This window comes from Somniosus microcephalus, chromosome 7, assembly GCF_052327205.1.
Source record: "Somniosus microcephalus isolate GS21.2 chromosome 7, FLI_Smic_1.0, whole genome shotgun sequence".
NCBI classification, from domain to species: Eukaryota; Metazoa; Chordata; class Chondrichthyes; order Squaliformes; family Somniosidae; genus Somniosus; species Somniosus microcephalus.
This window is the reverse complement of record NC_140993.1, coordinates 139,472,961-139,494,547: the sequence shown is the minus strand read 5'-3', so window position 1 is coordinate 139,494,547 and position 21,587 is coordinate 139,472,961.

Genomic DNA, 21,587 nt, shown 5'->3' with positions numbered 1-21,587 from the left:
TCACACCGGCTGCGTTCCCGCTTGTAGCCCAGTCTCTCACACCGGCTGCGTTCCCGCTTGTACCGTGGCTTCCGTGCCCTACGCTGCCCCAGTCTCAGCGCCTCTGGGCCCGACTTCTGTCCGGCTCCTTTCCCCCGACCGTGGTCGAGTTCACCGCCCTTATCCTCCGTTTCTTTTTATTTTCCCCCTACTCACAGTCAACGTGGCCGACTTGCTTCTCTTGGCTGATCGGCTCACTCACCGCCGTGGCAGAAGGGACAATAACAGCCTGTTGCTGATGGAAGGCTTCGTGTCTGAATCCTTCCTTCTTCCTTGCTCTGCAGACTCGAGTCTTCTCTCAGCAGAACGACGAGGGCGGGTGCCTCTTCTCGACGCTCGTTAACTGCTTCGGGCGTGTCGCTGCCGCAGGGTAAGATCGAACCCGTCGCCACTGTAAAGTCTGTGGGTTATATGGTGAATTAATACACAGACTACAAGAGTAACTTTAACAGGACTTTACTATTCGAAGGTCAGGGCGAATCTGCCCAATAAATCCTTACACAGCACTTATATACCGGTGTGGTCACTCCCGGTATTACAGTATACAGCAGCCAAGATAAAGTAGTGCAACACCTAAAATAGTTCTCTTAAAGGTGGACGGTTACATACAATAGTTCTCTTAAAGGTAGAACGGTTACATACACTACACAGGCCTCAGGTAAAAATAGCAGTCAGGCCCCAATGCAAACATCGGAGCCCAAATCTGCATATTAAAAAAATATATCCTGCCGACTACAGTGACCTTGCTACCTGCAGTCAGCCAGATTGGGGTAGGAACAGAGTGGATAAATCCCCCGCTCTATTTTAATCGGCTCCCCTTCTGGTTTCTGCTAGGCAGGAGGGTTTATAATCCCCCTCATTATTGCTATTGTAAGTTATAGCTTCCCCATTTATATAATTCTGTGAAGAAGTTCGGCTGATGGTTTGTAACCTAACTTTAATGCCTAAAATAGATAACAGCCATACAAATCAGGATGGTCCCAAGTTTGATTTCCTGCTCTACCTGAGTGATCTTGGCCAGAGTGGCAGTAAAGGTGCTATAATCAGCCTCAACATCCTGGGTGAGAGAGGGAAAATCAACCAGGATTTGCATTCTAGATCACTATTTAGTGACTCCTGCTGGAAAATGTGCATGTATGGTCAAAGGGTGAGGATAGGTTTAGGCCCCACACAGTGCAATAGTTTGCCTATTATCAGGGCTCACACATGAAAGAATATCCACAGATGGAATACTGGAAAAGGGCCAGCACAAAAAGGGCCAGCACCCATGGCCCCGTACCTAACATGAATCAACACCTTCGAGAGAGGATGCAAGAAAATTGGAGATGGAAATAAGAATTCTGCAATAGAACAACTGCATCATAGTTTGGTAGATCAGCCCTACCTGTAAAGCAGAATGTTGAGATTATGCTACAATTTATAATTGTTCTGTATGGAAGGGATACGTAGGGATACATAAATATATAGGACTGGATAGTAACTCGGAGGTGGGGAAGGAGCGGGGGTTGGTGGTGGGTTGGGTGGCTGCGTCTTGCTGAATTTAACAGCAGGGCCTGATCAGCATTTTTTGTCCCTGTTTCCTGGCAGCGGCCAGCCAGATTGGGAGGCCAGCTGGCTATCGGAAAGGTAAGCCTTCAGCACCAGGTCGCAGACGGCGAGCGGAAGGGAGGGAGGGATCAGAGCAACCGAGGGAACATTGGAAGAGTCGGGGGGAGATCGGAGGAGATCGTAAGAGTCGGGAGAGGAGATCGTAAGAGTCAGGAGAGGAGATCGTAAGAGTTGGGGGAGACCGGAAGAGTTAGGGGGGAGATCGGAAGAGTCGGGGGAAATCGGAAGTATCACTGTTCAGAGGTCAGCTCTTGCACCCAGGCTCTCCAGTGACTCCCTCCTTAGGCTAGAACAGATGGCAGCTGGATCTGTCATTGGTGAGAAAGGTTCTCCCAATGAGGTGGGACTACACATACAATTCGAAACTTGTTACCTACAGAAAAGTCTAAATGCATTAAAAATGAATTTCCCAACATTTTCTTACCTCTGAAACTCACCAGTGCACCATTAGATCCTTCACACCACTTCTGCAGCTGTCATCAATGCATAAACATTACAGCAGACTCACAACACGCCACACTTACCTGGCATGGTGTCCGGATGTTGGGAAGCCCGCAGTAGAAGCGTCAAAATTGGAAAAAGCCTGTTAACTGCCTGTTAACAACCTTTTAACAAGCAATTAAGTGGCTATAATCCTCTTCCCACTGCTAGGTGTCAGGTCCATGCGCAAATCAGGGACCCGACACTTGGGAAGATTGAGTGGAGGTGGGTTGACAGCGGGTTTCTGACCCGCTGTCAATCTTTGTGATTTTGCCAGATGTCCCGCCTCCAAACCCGCCCCCTGGGCGCCAGCAAAATTTTGGCCTCTGTGTCTACTCTTTCAAAACATTTTGTAATTTTGATGACCTCTATTAGGTCATCTGTCAGCCTTCTCTTTTCAAGAGAAAAGAGACCCAGCCTGTTCACCCTTTCCTGATAGGTATAACCTCGCATTTCTGGTATCATCCTTGTAAATCTTTTTTCCACCCTCTCCAGTGCCTCTGTATCATTTTTATACTATGGCGACCAGAATTGTACACAGTACTCCAAGTGTGGTCAAACCAAGGTTCGATACAAGTTTAGCATAACTTCTCTACTTTTCAATTCTATCCCTCTAGAAATAAACCCTAGTGCTTGGTTTGGGTTTTTATGGCCTTATTAACCTGCATCATTACTTTTAGTGATTTGTGTATTTGTACTCCCAGATTCCTTTGCTCCTCTACCCCATTTAGATTCTTATTTTCCAAATAATATGTGGTGTTCTTATTTTTCTTACCAAAATGTAATTCCTCACACTTATTTGTGTCGAAATGTGTTTGCCAATTATATGCCCACTCTGCAAGTTTATTAATGTCTTCTTGTAATTTGTTGCAGTCCTCCTCAGTATTGACTATCACCCCAATTTGGTGTTGTCTGTAAATTTAGAAATTGTGTTTACAATTCCAAAGCCTAAATCGTTAATATAAATTGTAAACAAAGTGGTCCCAGCACTGATCCTTATGGTACCCCACTTCCCACTTTCTGCCACTCTGAATAGCTACCCTTTACCACTACTCTGCTTTCTGTCTTGCAGCCAGCGAACTATCCATTCTGCTACTCGTCCCCTAACTCCGCATGCTCTGACCTTATTTATTAGTCTATATTATGTAGCATCTTATCGAAAGCCTTTTGGAAATCTAAATAAATCACAGGATAAAATAAAAGGATGTTGCCCTTGTATTAAGTAAATAATATTGCAGTTAAATTGCAGTTAGAACCAACTTGGTCCAATGCATGGAACTACATGTGCATGAGGTGTTGCACATGGCACAATGCTGTGATTCATCACATTTGCTGAACATAGGCATATGCATGGCAGCTATGCTGTATACTGATCACCATGTGGAATTATTGCATTTAATGCAATGTGAGGACTCGGAGCAGTAAAATTATTTCTGTTTCTTCAGAGAGTGAAGGGATATAGGTTTGGTGCCAAACAAGAGAAAGAAGAAAATAGTCCAAGAAGGTTCCAAACATTGACCTAAATGATTAAATGGTCTAGATGGATTGAATGAACTTTCCTTATTTTTACTTTTCTATGTTCTTACTGAATATTATGTTAAAATGACATGGTGAATGACATTTTCTTATTGAACTCAGTCCTTTCTGCAGTTTGGCTATAGTTCATGTGTATCTGAAATCAGAAAATTCCTCTGTGCCTCTTTATCTGTCATTACAGTGAGTACTTTGGTAAATGTGACTGTTTCTCTTAGCTGTGCACAATACGGCATAATTATTGTGTTGGATCTTTGCCAGTGTGTAGCTCAGTGCAATCAAACAGCCTAGTTTCTTTTCTAGATACTCAGCAAATATAACCCTGACTGAATTATAGTGTTGAATATAATAGTCATAATGATCATTTCCTTAGAATGTTTCAATATCATTCATCATGGTTTAGAAATAAAAGACTTTTTTTGGACTTTCATATATCAATACACAAACAGAAAAGAGTTAATTTCAAATTTCTATAGAATTCAAATCATCTCTCAGCCCTGCTGCTTCTGAAATATGATTGCTTGTTTGTTTGCTGATAGCTAGTTATATGTTGGTTATCAGGTTGGGTAGATGCTTGAAGAAATACAGCATTTAAAAAGTAAATCTAACTCTCAAGTTTACAAGAGATAATGATGCCCTATTTAGAGTGGTTAGAAAAATTATTTGCTAAAATGATGAATTGCATCATGATGTAAATATATGGTGCAAGAAAAATATAACTGTGATTCTGCTAAATTATGTTGACTTTATTAGTAAGCAGTTTATTTTTGCCATCTCCCAATCCATTTGCCAAACTTTACTGGAAATCGTTTTCACATTTTCATGTTGGATATAGTCATTGTTATTGCAAGACCATTTCTAAGAAGCTGCCAGAATGCTAAGAACATATAAAAATTAAGAGCAGGAGTAGGCTATTTGACCCCTCGAGCCTGCTCCGCCATTCAATAAGATCATGGCTGATCTTCTACCTCAACTCCATCTTCCCGCACTATCCCCATATCCCTTGACTCCCTTAGTTCCAAAAATCTATCAATCTCTGTCTTGAGTATACTCAACGACTGAGCAACCACAGCTCTCTGGGGTAGAGAATGCCAAAGATTCACAAACCTTTGAAGAAATTTCTCCTCATCTCAGTCCAAAATGGCCAACCCCTTATTCTGAGACTGTGATCCCAAGTTCTAGACTCCCCAGCCAGGGGAAACATCCTCCCAGCATCTACCCAGCAAGCCCCGAAAGATTTTTTTTGTTTCAATGAGATCACCTCTCATTCTTCTGAACTATAGGCCTAGTCTACTCAATCTCTCCTTATAGGACAATCCACTCATCCCAGGAATCAGTCTAGTGAACCTTTGTTGCACTCCCGCTAAGGCAAGTATATCCTTCCTTAGGTAAGGAGACCAAAACTGTACACAATACTCCAGGTGTGGTCCCACCAAGGCCCTATATAATTATAGTAAAACTTCTTTACCCTTATACTCCAATCTCTTTGTAATAAAGGCGAACATACCATTTGCTTTCCTAATTGCTTGCTGTACCTGCATGTTAACTTTCTGTGATTCGTATACAAGGACATCTAGGTCTCTTTCCTACCAGAGTGGATAACTTCACATTTCCCCACATTATATTCCATTTGCCATGTCCTTGCCCACTCACTTAAACTGTCTATATTCCTTTGCAACCTCTTTGCATCCTCCACATAGCTTACTTTCCCACCTAACTTTGTATCATCAGCAAACTTGGATACATTATACTTGGTCCCCTCATCTAAGTCATTGATATAGATTGTAAATAGCTGAGGCCCAACCACTGATCCTTGCGGTACTGCACTAGTTGCAGCCTGCCAACCAGAAAATAACCTGTTTATTCTTACTCTCTCTTTCCTCTCTGTTAACCAATCCTCAATCCATGCTAATATATTACCCCCAATCCCATGAGCCCTAATTTTGTGCAATAACCTCTTGTGTGGCATCTTATCGAATGCTTTTTGAAAATCCAAATACACTGGTTCCCCCTCATCTATTCTGCTAGTTACAACCTCAAAAAACTCCAACAGATTTGTCAAACACGATTTCCCTTTCATAAATCCGTGCCGACTCTGCCCAATCATATTATGATTTTCTAAGTGCCCTGTTACCTTATCCCTAATAATAGATTCTAGTACAAAAGCAAAATACTGCAGATGCTGGATAGATTCTAGTATTTGCCCTACTACTGATGCCAGGCTAGCTAGCCTATAGTTCCCTGTTTTCTCTCTCTCTCCTTTCTTGAATAGCAGGGTTACATTTGCTATCAGCTACATGGGGACCTTTCTAGAATCTAGGGAATTCTGGAAGATCAAAACCAATGCATCCACTATCTCTGTAGCTACCTCTTTTAAAACCCTAGGATGTAGGCCATCAGGTCTAGGGGATTTGTCAATTTTTAGTCCCATTAAAAATTTGAGTACTATTTCTTTACTAATACTAATTTCTTTGCAATCCTCATTCTCGCTAGACCATTGGTTCCCCAAAATTTCCGGCATGTTATTTGGGTCTTCTACCGTGGAGACTGATACAAAGGCTGGAATGTTTACCTCGGAGTGGGGTTGTGTGCATCCGAAGATGTGAATGACGCATTCTACAGTGCCTGTTTAACTTAATGGCCCCAATTAAAACAGTCCTGCGTGTTTCCTGGCCCAATTAAATTAAATGGATCTGATGACGCCACAGATGACTCACTTTCAGCGCATTGGAGCAAGTTACGTAAATCTGGCCATTATGAGGCCATCCCGGGCCACCCGGGCAGCAATGTGCACCGCTGCTGGTGCCATCTCCACCTCAGGTTCCTCCTCCTCATCATCATCATCTTGCACCTGTTCCTCCTCCTTCTCCTCCTCCTCTGAAGAGGCTGTATGCTCTACTCCTTGCTCCTTCTGCAGCTCCAATCCTCGCTGCTGCGCTATGTGTTGCAGCATGCAGCAAACGGCGATGATTCTGTAGACCCTGGCTGGTGTGTACTGAAAGGCTCCTCCGGATCTGTCAAGGCATCTGAAGTGCATCTTCAGCATGTCTATTGTGAAAGGATTTGCAAATTTCATGTCGCCCCTGAAGATTTACTTCTGGCTTATTGGAGAAACCCTGGCTGGACTGAGTTTAAAATCCAGGGCTCCAAGGCCCAACAAGATGGCTACGGTCAACCTCATGGCCAAGGCCTGCAAAGTTCAGGTTTGGACTGACAAAGAAGGAATGTTCCAGAAATTAGAAGGCAGACAGGCCTTCTGCATTTATGTATGAGAAGCAAACAGTGGCATTCGGGCCTCTGATTAAAACCCATCAAGGCTGTTTGCACAGATAATCAACGGGTAATAGCTGCATTCAGACCTTCGTTAGCTGACTTCAACACTGTTTGGAAACGATCAACGGGGCATTAAAACTGGAATGGCCCCATCACAAGACCAGTTACTCAAAGGAAAACACTTATGGGACGTTTAAAAACCGATTAACCAGCCATCCAGGTCGATGGGCCCAGAACGGTTTCCTTTGTATAGACTTCAACACGTCCAGGTCAGACAAAGAAACAAGCTGATCTGGCGAGTGATAAGGGCTCCCAGAAAGGGGTATAAGTAGTCCCTCGGGGAGCCATCTCTCTCTCTCTCTCTCGCCTGGACTCCGGTGCCCTGCCTTACCATCAAGAAGATCGACGACGAAGAGCCCGTCCAGGGAAGCAGGATACCAACAGTTACTTTTGAATCACTGGGGTATCTCTGCTCTGGGCGGTGAAAACCCTAAAGACATCGGCAGGCAACGGGGCACGGAGCAGGTGTTCTAACATCCGAGACTGGTGAGCATAAACATTCTGGCCCATCGCAAGACAACTTAGGTGTAAAGGGTGGGAGTTAAGGGGATTGCTAAAATTGTCGTTTTAGTCATTTTCCCTCGATGTGTCCGTTTCTCCTCCCCCGCTAAGTGTAATTGTGTTACATACATAGTGATTTTCTCTGTATAGCGTTTATTCTTCTCTATTTTTAATAAACATTGGTTTTCTTTGCACCAAACCACTGGTCTCATTTTGTTTATATCGCTGCTCGTAATAAGTCCGGTGGTCAGAACCAGAGGGGAAGCGATTCGAACCGCATGGGGCTGGAGCAGCTCAGATACGCCTGACTGGCCAGACACAAACCCCAAACCAAAACCCCCTACAATTGCTTGCTCTATGACATATCTGGAATGTGGCTTTCATTATAATGCTCCTTGGCCTCAGTACTTGGCCTCCTCAAGGGTGTCATTAGTCACATCTTCAGTGGATAGCCCTTGCCTCCAAGCAGCCAGCTGGTAAGTCCATTTGGAGGTGCAAAGAGCAGAGGGAGGGTGGACTGGCGCAGCACGAAAGAGTCATGACAGCTGCCAGGGAATCTGGACCCCACATGCATGATGATCTTTTTATGGTTGCAGATGAGCTGCACATTGAGGGAGTGGAAGCCCTTGCGGTTCACAAACACTCCTGGGTGATGTGGGGGTGCCTTGATGGCCACATGTGTGCAGTCGATGATGCCCTGCACCCATGGGAAGCCAGCCAGAGCCAGAAAGCCAAGCACCCGCTCAGTAACACTGGCTTCATCAGTGGCAAAGTTGACATAATTGGCTGACTTGTCAAACATGGCATTGATCATCTGGGTGATGCATCTGTGGGCGGCCGACTGCGAGATCCTGCAAATGTCTGCTGTAGATCCCTGGAAGGAGCCTGAGGTGAAGAAGTTGAGGGTAGTGGTGACTTTGACAGCCACTGGTAAGGAGTGTCCACCAGGTCCTCTGGGCAGCAGGTCTTGTTTCAGCAAGCTACAAATGTCTGTGACAACCTGGCACGATAGCCTGAGCCTCCTGAAACAGTGCAGTTCAGTCATGCCCAGGAAGGCCATCCTCTGCCTGCATACCCTGTGTTGGGGGTATCGCCTTCAGCGCAGTGCAGCCCTGTGCTGACCCCTTCTGTGGAGCATCAGGTCGTTAAGGAGAAGGCTGCTGTTGCGGTTGCTGCTGCTGCAGCTGATGTTTTTGATGCTGGGGCTCATCTTGGTCCGATTTTGAGGTCCAAGGTGAGACAGCATAAGCGGCACCCATGCTGATGTAATAGATGGCAGGTAAAGTGGAGATCAGAGGCACAATCCTTCAATGTACTGATAGTGGCAATAATGTGGTGAGAGTGGCTTCCGAGGTTGCAGAAATTCGTGGTGCGCCAGTCCACCCTCCCTCTGCTCTTTGCACCTTAAAATGGACTTACCGGCTGGCTGCTTGGAGACGAGGGCTATCCACTGAAGATGTGACTAATGACACCCTTGAGGAGGCCAAGTACTGAGGCCAAGGAGCATTATAATGAGAGCCACATTCCAGATGTGTCATAGAGCAAGAGCCTTTATATTAGCCAAGTAAGCAGGTGTAATGAGGGAACATTTATGTGTTTTTCCAAGCTGTCAATTAATGGACTCGCACAATGGCCACTGAGCTTCCACCTCCCCTTCACAGGCAAGGTTCCTGAGATGCGTGAATCCCGTGCTCAAGAAATTAAAGCCAAAACATAATGTTAAAAAGCCTCTTAAGGGTCTCTCAACAAGCAGTTAAGTACTTCAATGAGGTCACCTGCCTCTGCCAAGTGGGTCCGTGATGCACTGGTAAATGCGCCCGAGTTAAATGCGGAAGTTGGCAGGATAATGGCACACTGGCAATTTCAACGATTTTTACTGCTGACCCACCCCCAAACCAGAACGCTTGGGACTGGGAAAATTCCGGCCAAAGCATTTGTTTAATGTCTCTGCCATTTTCTTATTCCCAATTATAATTTCTCCTGTCTCTGCCTCTAAGAGACCCACATTTACTTTCACTAATCCCTTCCTTTTTACATACCAATGGAAACTTTCACAATCTGTTGTTGCGTCTCTTGCTAGCTTACTCTCATATTCTCTTTTCTCTTTATCAATATCTTGGCCATCCTTTGCTGAATTCTAAAATTCTCCCAATCCTCAGGCTTACTACTCTTTTTGGCAACTTTATAAGCCTCTTTAATCTAGTACTATATTTAACTCCTCTTGTTAGCCACGGTTGGACCACTATTCCCGTGGAGTTTTTATTCCTTAGGGGAATGTATATTCATTGTGAATCATGAAGTAATTCTTTAACTGTTTGCCATTGCTTATCTACCATCATATCTTTTAATCTAGTTTCTCAATCTACCTTAACCAACTCGCCCCTCATACCTACATAGTTTGCTTTGTTCGGATTTAAGACCCTAGTTTCAGACTTAACTAAATCACTCTCAAACTCAATATAAAATTCTATCATATTATGATCACTGTTTCCCAGAGGCTCCTTTGATACAAGGTTATTAATTAACCCTTTCTCATTGCGCAATACTAGATCCAAAATAGCCTGTTCCCTAGTTGGTTCCTCGACATACTGATCTAGAAAACTATCTTTAATATATTCCATGAACTGGTGCACCACACTATTACTGCAAATTTGGTTTGCCCAGTTTATATGAAGATTAAAGTCCCCCATGATTACTGTATTACCCTTGTTACATGCACCTCTAATTTCCCGATTTATACTCTCTGACACTACAACTACTGTTAGGGGATTATAAACTACTCCCACCAGTGCTTTTTGCCACTTGTTGTTTCTTAGCTGCACCCAAACTAATTCTACATCTTAATTTTCCGAGCCAAGATCCTTTTTCTCTACTGTCTTTCTCCCATCCCTTATTATCAGGGCTTCACGCCCTCCCCCTCCTTTTCCATTTTGCCTATCTCTTCTAAAAGTCAAGTATCCTGGAATATTTAGTTCTCAACCTCGGTCACTCTGCAATCACGTCTCCATAATGGCTATTAGAACAAGCCCATTTCTTTCTATCTGTGTTATTAATTCATCTATTTTGTTGTGGATGCTTCACACATTCAAATATAGTACCTTTAGCTTTAACTTTTTTCTATTTTTCCCTGATGTCACCCTAGTGTCTCATGCCCTATTACCTTAGTTATGCTTTCTGTCCCTTCCTGACCCATGCTGCTTATTTTTACCCAAATCCTTACTCTGCTCCACAGCCTTGACATTTCTCTTACTGCTTTTGAATTTAACCTTTTCTGAATCCTCCCACACCCTTTCCTTAGTTTACAGCTTTATCTACCACCTTAGTTATTTGATTTGCCAGGACACTGGTCCCAGCCAGGTATAAGTGGAGCCTGACTCAACGGAACAGCGTCCTCTTTTCCCAGTACCGGTGCCAGTGCCCCATGAATCATGCATTTTCAGCCATGCATTTAACCTTCTAATTTGTTTGGGGGAGAAATTGGGTATTACTGATTTTGGGGTGCTTATATCGGCCGGGCAAAGTTTAGCACCCGGTGCTAATTATCGCCTCCGACTGCAAAATTCACCTCTATCGTCCCTGGAGGTGATTTGAGTGGTAAATCAGGCGCTACACACCTCTCTTATGGTGCTAACGTCAGGGAGCGAGGCGCTACCTCAGAATGCTACCGAAGCTCAGGCGACGTCAGTTAGCATGGAAGCCAGACAGACTGGCGCCATCCAATTCTTAAAGGGGAGCGACCATCTTGCTGGCCAGCCACACCCTACTCATTGCAGCCTTGAATCTCGGCCTGGAGAGACCTCTAAAGCAATTGTGTTGGAAGCACTAATGGAGAAGCCCAGGGAAAGAGCTTGGCGCTTAGGAACCTCAATGCTGAGAGCCAAAACTCCTTAGGACAGCGTTAAATCTCTCCAGACGTCTCCCTCCCTCTCAACCTGGGTGTACCAAAAATTTTGCCAACAAGTAAAGGCAGGAAGCATCCGCCTTTAAATAGCGCTCCTCCAGCCCCTTCCTGACTTGAAAACGTTCCCCTCTACCTGTCGTTCCTAGCAGCAGGCGCTAAGGCTGGGGGCGCGACTCAATATCCGGTCCGGGGCACTACCAGGGCATTGCACACTCAACTGATGTCATGATCTCCGGGTGCAGGAGATCGTGGCGGTAGTGTTTAGCGACACTGCAAAACATCTGGTCAATTTCACGAGCAGTGCCAGAGGCGCTAATGGGAGGCGCTAACCAAACAAATTTTCCCCCCTTTGTCCCTATGCCAATTTGCGTGTGGCTCAGGTAACATTCCAGAGATTATTACCTGTGAGGTTCTGAATATTAATTTTGACACTAACTCCTCAAACTCTCTCAGCAGAACCTCATTCCTAGTTCTACCTATGTCATTGGTTCCTACGAGGACCACAAAAACTGGATCATCTCCCTCCCACTCCAAGTTCATGTCCAGCCGCAAGGAGAGCAGGGCAGGCAACACAACTTTTGGATCTCCCGAGCGCGGCTGTAGAGAATAGTATCTATTCCCCTACCACTACAACATTCCTTTTCACCCCTCCACATGAATGGCCTCCTGTACCACGGTACTGTATTCCATTCGCTCATCCATCCTGCAAACTTTGCCCTAGGGCTCCACCACTCCACTGACATCGCATTAATTAAACACTAAACTTAATTATATAATAAATTATACACTTTACTTAGTTATAAAATAAATTAATCACTTGGCAGTAGTTGCTCGAGCTCCACCACTCCTCTGACATCACTTTTTCAGAAACAAGCAGCAAGAACCTCGTACCTGTTGGAGAAGGGCAAAGCCTGAGGCTGCTCCACCTGGGCTCCCCTTACCTGCCTGAGTTGCAGTCACACCCTCCTGTCCCTGACCTTTAGCCAGACCTGTACCACTACCTAACCTAAGGGGTGTGACTGCCTCCTGGATCAAAGTGTCCAGGTAACTCTCCCCCTCCCTGATGCCCCGCAATGTCTGCACCTCAGACTCCAGCCTAACAACCCTGAGCTGAAGTTCCTCGAGTTGCAGACACTTACTGCAGATGTGGTCGTCCGGGATCGCGATGCTCTCCACAAATGTTTTATTTATTTAATGATTTAATTAAAATTAAATTAAGATTAGGGGTGCCTTCTATAAATTCAGAACCCTTTAAATTTAGTATCCTCTATTTAGTTAATTTTAATTTTATTCCCCTACATTTGATTAATTAATTAAACACTAAACTTAATTATATAATAAATTATACACTTTACTGAGTTATAGAATAAATTAATCACTTGGCAGTAGTTGCTCGGGCTCACCACTCCTCTGACATCACTTTTTCAGAAATAGAATTTTTTTTCAGATTCTTCGTGTTATGTTCATAAATAAATAGACGTTTTCATTATGAACAGCTAGCTTGTGCTAGACATTTATTCAGCCATGTGGACTAGTATACAGTATCCATCTTGACTCCTGCCTTGTGGGTAGCCCACTACTAAACATACAGCTCCACCTAGTGTACCATTCTAGAATGACATGTTACTGATCATTACATCCCCCTTAGAGGTTAAACAAAATCAATATCAATCAATCATAATGACATAAACATCTTCACAACAGTCAACACATTTTCAAAGCTTTACTTTATGAACTCTAAGCTTTTCAGTCTTTTATTATAGTTTTCTTTGTACTCAAAGATTAAGTCTATCAGGCTTTTTTACTTCACGTGTGGATCTTCTCAGCACAGGTAAGTCTGATGTGTTTTCATGAGAGCCTGTATGTGTGTTTGTGTTAGATTGTTCTGGTGGTGAGTGACAAGATTCAGTTGCGGCATTGTCATCGATTTGCTCTTGGATAGTTTCTTGTGTTTTCAGGTGGGAACGGCGGTTCCTCCTGAGAATCTGTCCTTCCTCAGTTCTAATAGTGTATGACCTTGGTCCTACTTCCTCAAGAACTGTAGCTTTCCTGTTCCATGCATCTGGATCCTCAATCCTGACAACATCATCCCTTGTCAATGGTTTCAGAGTTTTGGATGGCTTGTCATAGTGTGATTTCTGTTTCAGCTTTAACAGTTGAAGTCTCTGTCTCAGTTCCTTACTCTGCTTTTCTTTTGCACAGCAGGGTAGCGCAACTTGCGACCCATTAGAAGCTTAGCAGGTGAAGAACCACAGTCTAAAGGGGAGGCTCGGTAGCTCAGCAGGGCGAGATAAGGATCAGACTTGCTTTCTGTTGCTTTCTTCAGTAGCTGTTTGAGAACTTGAACACCTTTCTCTGCCTTACCATTCGACTGAACATACAGAGGACTGCATGTGATGTGTTGAAAGTCATAATGTGCTGCAAACTGTTGCCACTCCTTACAGTTGAAGCACGGACCATTGTCGCTAACGGCAATCCTTGGAATTCCATGTCTGGCGAAGATGGATTTAACATGCATTATGACACTGCTTGCTGATGTGCTTGAGAGCAGCGCCATCTCAGGATAGTTAGAATAGTAGTCAATCACTATTAGATAGTCTTTACCATTCAAATGAAAGAGGTCCATATCAACCTTTTGCCATGGTGCTGTTGGTAAGTCAGCTACTATCATTGGTTCCTTTGCTTGTTTGTTTTGGTGTTTCTGACATGTCTCACATATGCCTATCATGTTCTCAATGTCCTTATTTATGCCAGGCCAATAAACAGTGTCTCTTGCTCTCCTTTTGCATTTTTCAATTCCGAGGTGTCCCTCATGAATCCTTTTGAGCATGTCTTGACGTAGAGCCTGTGGAATGACTATTCTGTTCTGTTTTAGTAATAGTCCACTTGCGACACTTAACTCTGACCTGATGTGATAGTACTTTGGACAGGAACCTTTTGGCCAACCATGATGAATGTTCTCTATTACTGTTTGTAACGCTGTGGCCTAGAAATTGGGTATAGCCCCGCTTGAGGCGTTAGAACTGGCGCTGCGCAAAGTTTATAGCCAGACACAACTTATCGCCGCCTGGCGCGATATTGGGTTGCATCGCCCCCAAAGGTGATTGAGGTGCGACTTCAGACGCTGCACGGGACTCCTAAGGTGCAAAACCTCCGGCGCAACCCAATATCGGCGCGGACGGGCGCAGCGCAGGTGCTCTCAATTACTGAAAACCACGAGACTTCCAGGCGCCGGCCGGCTCTTAAAGGGGTGGGTCAGTCAGCCTCAGCTTCCACACTCAGCGCCTTGTAGGCCTCAGAATCGGCGCAGGCCATTCTCTGGCGCAAAAACCTTGGACCAGGTGGAGAAGGTGAGACAGAGAGCAGAGCGCTTCAGCAATGAGGCTCTGGAGCAATTGGTGGCCGCAGTGGAGCGCCGTCGAGATGTTCTGTACCCAGACAATGGCAGGAGGCCGAATCAAAAGGAATACTGCCGAGCTTGGAGGGATGTTTCTCAGAGGGTCAACTCCAGCAGCATGGTGACCAGGAGCCCTGTACAGTGCAAGAAGAAATTCAACAACCTCACTCGGGTCGTGAGGGTGAGTGGTGTTTATTCAAACTTCTGAATCCCTCCATTTGCACCTGACTTTATGGCTACAGGGTGCGTGATGCCCCAATGGCCATGTATCAGCAAGCACCCATGGCCCTTTCTGGGCACACACATGCACATTTGACTCAGGGCATCATGTAAGGGCTCTTCCACCATAGGGGGCATGAGATGATCACTCAGGGCATCATGTAAGGGCTCTTCCACCATGGGGGGCATGAGATGATCACTCAGGGCATCATGTAAGGGCTCTTCCACAATGGGGGGCATGAGATGATCACTCAGGGCATCATGTAAGGGCTCTTCCACCATGGGGGGCATGAGATGATCACTCAGGGCATCATGTAAGGGCTCTTCCACCATGGGGGGCATGAGATGATCACTCAGGGCATCATGTAACATTACTTCCCCTTCTATCCCCTGCAGTCCAAGCTGGCGAAGAATCGCAAAGACCAGCTTTGAACCGGTGGAGGACCTCCACAAGTGGTCACTCTCACGGATCTCGAGGAGAGAATGCACCAGATTCCTGGAGGACGTCTGAGTGGTCCTGTTACCACTGCAGCTGCCGACCCCATTGTCGACAGCGATGGTAAGGTTCTCACCTTTTACAGCCATCTCCTTCCACTTGGTCCCCCCGCCAGCATGCTTTCTCACTGTGGAGCCATGTCATAGCCTTGCCGCAATCTGGCATGCCTTGCTGCCAACCTGTCCTTCCACCTCCCTGCTTTCAGATGCTGCATCACCAGCTCAGGATCTGGGCCCTGAAGCTGCCAGTGCCAGTGCCTCCAGAGGCGAGGAAGCCAGACCATCCGTTCCAGCCGCAGGGGAGCCTTCACACCTGCAGACTGGGGATAGTAGTTCCCTGGAGGGGAGGGGCTCTGATGAGGAGCCAGTTGCCGGAACAAGTGGCCTGCAGCAACGCGAGGGGGGTAGGCAAGTTCGGCCACCGGCTCCCCGAAGGGCAAGGCAGGGAACTATGACTGCTGCACAGAGTGCAGAGGAGGTGCGGAGTCTGGCTGAAATGAGCACCCAGGCCCGGCTCAGGCACACTGAGCTTATGGCTGCAGTGGGGAGGATCCCTCGGTCGATAGAAACACTGGCAAAGAGTGTGCTGGACTTTGGGGCAGCAATGGAGAGGACTGTCCAGGGCTTCGGGGCAGCAATGGAGAGGACTGTCCAGGGCTTCGAGGCCGCTATGGAAAGAACTGTTCAGAGCTTCGGACAATCCCTGGAAAGGTCTGTCCAGGGCTTGTCCGAGGCAGTGGAACGGACTGCTCCAGCCTTGTCCGAAGCAATGGAAAGAACTGTCCAGGGCTTCTCCGAAGCACTGGCACCTGCCACTCAGGTCCTCACTGCTGCCACGCAGTCACTTGCTGGCCTCGTCCACACCCAGATTGAGGCAACGCGAACTCTCACTGCTGCCACCCTATCTGCATCAGTTAGGATCACCCCGGGCCCTTCCAGTACCACACGAGGCCAGGAATCAGTGGAGCAGTCGATTGTGGCGGCTGAGCCGAACCGGTCCCTTCAGAGATCCAGTGTGTCGTCCGACCATGGTGCAGGTGTCCTCTCTCGGCAGGTGACCATTGCTCATGCCACCGCTGGAACGTCTGCAGTGCAGCTGCCACCACCTGCAGTGCACACTGCTTCCAGCCATGCCCAGATCAAGTAGCCAGCCTCCGCACCCTTCAAGCCCAGAGGTCGTCCAGTATTGGTGAGGCCACACCTGGAATACTGCGTGCAGTTTTGGTTTCCATATTTAAGAAAAGATATACTTGCTCTCGAGGCGGTTCAGAGAAGGTTCACTCGGTTGATTCTGGAGATGAGGGGGTTGATGTATGAGGAAAGGTTGAGTAGGTTGGGACTCTACTCATTGGAGTTCAGAAGAATGAGAGGTGATCTTATCGAACCATATAAGATTGTGAGGGGACTTGATCGGGTGGATGCGGTGAGGATGTTTCCACTGATGGGTGAGACTAGAACTAGGGGGCATAATCTAAGAATAAGGGGCTGCCCTTTCAAAACTGAGATGAGGAGAAACTTCTTCACTCAGAGGGTAGTAAATCTATGGAATTTGCTACCCCAGAGAGCTGCGGAAGCTGCAACATTAAATAAATTTAAAATGGAGATAGACAGTTTCCTAGCAGATAAGGGAATTAGGGGTTACGGGGAGAGGGCAGGGAAGTGGACGTGAGTCTAGATTCGGATCAGCCATGATCCTATTGAATGGCGGAGCAGGCCCGAGGGGCCGTATGGCCTACTCCTGCTCCTACTTCTTATGTTCTTATGTCCCTCAGGGGCTTCTGCGATTCCAGACAGTCAGCAGGCGTCCCCCAGCCTTGATGCCGCCACTGGGGTTCAATTAGTAGGAGCAGCAGGGAGGGAAGGGGCCGACCGCGAAAGAGAAGTCTGTCTCCATCAAGGGGCCAGCAGTAGAGGGAGTTGCTGAGACGTTTCTTCCTCCAAATTCAAGGACGCCCTCACCTGTTGTGATTGTTTGTGATGGTTTGTTTAGTTTTGTGGCTTTGCCAGAGAGTTCACTGTTATTTTGTTAGTTATGGTTTCTGTTGACATGACGTTGTTATGCTGGAAGGAAACACTTTTTTGACAATAAAGATTTTTTTTTATTTACAATGGTACTCGTAACTATTTACACTCATGGTGGCCTTCATAGGCTTTGAACGATCCGAAGTGCGCAGGACAAATGACAGCCATCATTCCATCAGAAGGGCCTAGAACCGAGTCCTTATGAGCCTCTGACGGACGGCCCTTCCAATTTCAGGAGCCCTCCCATCTTCCTCCTCCTCCTCCTCCTCCTCGTCCGCATGCTCCTGCTCCTCCTCCTCGTCCGCCTGCTCTTCCTCCTCCTCCTCCTCCTCCTCGTCCGCCTGCTCTGCTGGACCTTGAGGGTCAGCTGGCATTGGCTGGGTTCGTTAAATGGCCAAGTTGTGGAGCATGCAGCAGACGACGACGATGCGATCCACTTGCTCTGGCGAGTACAGCAGGGCTCCCCCCGAATGGTCCAGACAGCGGAAACACTGTTTGAGCACACCAATAGTGTGCTCAACAATGTTCCTGGTTGCCTGATGGCTGCTGTTGTAAAGCTCTTCTGCCGGGGTGGCGGGCAAACGGAGTGGGGTCATGAGCCATGGGCAGAGAGGATAGCCCTTGTCGCCCAGAAGCCAGCCTCGTGGGTGAGCCGGGCCCTCAAAAAGGTCAGAAACTGAGGTCTGCCGCAGGATGAACGCATCGTGGCTGCTCCCAGGGAATTGTGCGTTGACTGCCATGATCATCTGGCGGTGGTCACAGACCAGCTGGACATTGAGGGAGTGGAACCCCTTGCGGTTGCGGAACTCCTCCGGATTCTGCAATGGCGCCCGCAAAGCCACGTGTGTGCAATCAATGGCCCCCTGCACCATGGGGAAGTCCGCAACAGCAGCGAAGCCCTGCGCGCGCTCCGCCTGCTTCTCCAGGGTCACAGGGAAGGTGATTAATTGATGCCTCCTTCTATAGAGGGCAGCTGTCACTTGCCGAATGCAACAATGCACTGCAAATTGTGTTATATTCGCGATATCCCCAGTGGCTGACTGAAAGGATCCGCTTGCGTAAAAGTTCAGGGCAACAGTCACTTTGACGGCAACCGACAGAGAGGTCCTGCACTGTAGACGCGGCTGCAGATCCTCAGCAAGCAGGTGGCACAGCTCAGTCACAACCTCCTTACCGAATCTGAGCCTTCGCAGACACTGCTCCTCGGACGTGGTAAGGTATGACACGTGCTGCCTGAAAACACTCGCAGCGTATCGTCGGATTGGCCGACCTCCATTGCCCCTCCTCCTTCTGGCCAATCCCAGCCCTCTCTCCCGCCGTCTCTGTGCCCCTTCCAAGTGTCCGGCCATGAGGACATTCCCCTCCAAAGCAGCTCCCATTGCTATGCCAGATGGGCAACACGCAGTAATGTCTAGCGCTCCAACTGCTCCAGACAGGCCTGCAGGTCCCAAGTCTTCGAAGGCTAAATCCGAAAAATAGTGTGCAACAGTAGTTCACCAACTCTCTCCAGCAACGAACAGAATGAACAGGCCAAGTGGCTGCAGCTTTTATACTAGAGCTGTCCCCTTTAAATAGCGCCCCCCGACTCCGAGAAGGGCCTGGGAACGTTCCATCCAACTGTCACTAATAGCGCCAGGCGGAAAGGTTCCGGGCGCCACCGAATATCCGGTCAGGGGCGCCAAAAAGGCGTTGCACACTGAAATGATGTCATGAACTGCCTGCGCATGCGGGCGCGCGCTAAGAGTTAGCGCTGGTGCTAAATGGCTACGCAATATGGGAGGTGTCACTATCTTCATTGCACCCGCCCGAACATTGGGTAACGCCCAAATTCTTGGGCTCGTTCGGCGCTAATCGCTGGCGCAACCAACCGAATTTCTAGGCCTGTATCTTTTACTGTTTCTTCTGCTATTTGCTTTGATTTTGTGTCTGACACGGGCAGCGCAGCAGTGACCATACTCACATGAACATCCACGTCTTCCTCAGTAGAGCTCACATGACTCATTGTGGGTGCTCGGGATAGTGCATCTGCTAACACTATGTGTTTGTCTGGTGTGTAGATCAGTTCAAAGTCATATCTTTGCAGCTTCATCATGAGTCGTTGAATCCTTGGAGACATCTCATTCAGATTTTTTTTTATGGTGGCATCCAGTGGGCAGTGGTCTGTCTTAACTGTGAAGGTGGGAAGTCCATATATGTAGCCATAGAACTTTTCTAGCCCAACTACCAAGCCTAGACATTCCTTTTCAATCTGGGCGTATCGACACTCAGAGTCAGTCATAGACCTGGAGGCATAGGCAACAGGCTTCCAATCTTCACCCTCTGCTTGTGGCAAGACCGCGCCTAGGCCATCTTTTGATGCATCCATTGACACTTTGATTCTCTTTGTTGGGTCAAAGAAGGTGAGTACAGGTGTGGTTGTCAGCACTGTTTTGAGGTTCATCCACTCTTGTTCATGTCTTTCTGTCCATGCGAACTCATTTGTTTTATGTAGCAGGTCTCGCAGACAGGCTGTCTTGGCTGACAAGTTAGGAATGAACTTTCCAATGAAGTTTATCATCCCCATGATGCATAGTACTCCTTTTTTGTCAGTGGGTCGGGGCATTTTGAGTATGGCGTTTACTTTTTCCATATCTAGCTCTATTCCTTTACCAGATAGATTATCTCCTAGGAAAGTGACTTCCTGGACGCCAAACTGACACTTGGCTTTGTTGAGCTTCAGTCCATTCCGGCGTATGCTCTGTAGCACTTTAGTCAGTCTCTCATTGTGTTCTTTCAGTGTGGAGCCCCAGATGATGATGTCATCAACATAGACCCAAACTCCTTCCAGACCTTCAATTATGTGTTCCATCGCTCTATGAAAGATTTCAGATGCAGATATTATCCCGAAAGGCATTCTGAGGAGACAATACCTGCCAAATGGTGTGTTGAAGGTACAGTATTTGGTGCTCGCTTCATCCAGTTTTAGTTGCCAAAATCCTTGTGAGGCATCGAGCTTTGTGAAGTATCTGGCACCTGACATTTCACTGGTGATTTCTTCTCGCTTGAGAATCTGGTAGTGTTCACGTTTTATGTTTACATTTAAGTCCTTTGGATCCATGCATACTCTTAGATGATTGTTCTTTTTCTTTACACATACTATGGGGTTAACCCAGTCTGTTGGCTCTTCAACTTTCCTGATGACTCCTAGTGTGGTCATTCTGTCCAGTTCTTTCTTGAGACGGTCGCGCAGGGGTGCTGAAATTCTCCGTGGAGCATGTACCACTGGCTGAGCATTCTCCTTTAGCTGGATCTTGTAAGTGAATGGTAGACCTCCAAATCCTTTGAACACATCCTGGAAATTACTCACTACAGAATCCACTGAGTCATCTGGTCTGCTTATGGCACAGTTTATACGGTAGACTCTCTTGACCAGTTCTAAGTCATCACAAGCTTTGTCACCTAGTAGTGAATCAAGTCCTTCAGCCACAACAGAAAACATGAGATGATGCATTTTGTCTTTGACTGTCACTTTAAGTGTGCATACACCTAAGCTATCTATTTTCTGTCCATTATAGTTCTTCAGTAGTGTAGGATTCACAAAATTGGACTTTATATTAATAAAGGGTCAAATGGCAGAAGAGGCCATGATTTTAAAGACTGTTTTAAAAGAAGCCCAGAAAAAGGGGCATACAAAATGGCTGCCATACCATGTGACCAGCTCATTGGGACACTTTAAAATGGTTCCTGCGCAACCTCAGACAGCTTTGTGGATTCAACCTACAGCAAGTTCTGGAAGCCGTTTCTGAGAGAACGAAACCAGACCCACGCGTATGCATATGGATTAGATGCAGATCCAGTCAAGATCGGCCTGGAGACAGAGGCCATCAAAATGTTGACCCAGACAAAAGGGGACAATTTCATATTCATGAGAACAGCACCCAGGACTAGATAACGAGATCAGCAGGACATTAAAAACAATGAAGGTAATTCCAGACCAGAGATGGGCCTTTACCAGCCGTTTAAGACATTTTAAAATATAATAACTACCCCGCTGTGCTCCCAGCCCGCCAAAATTAAAAC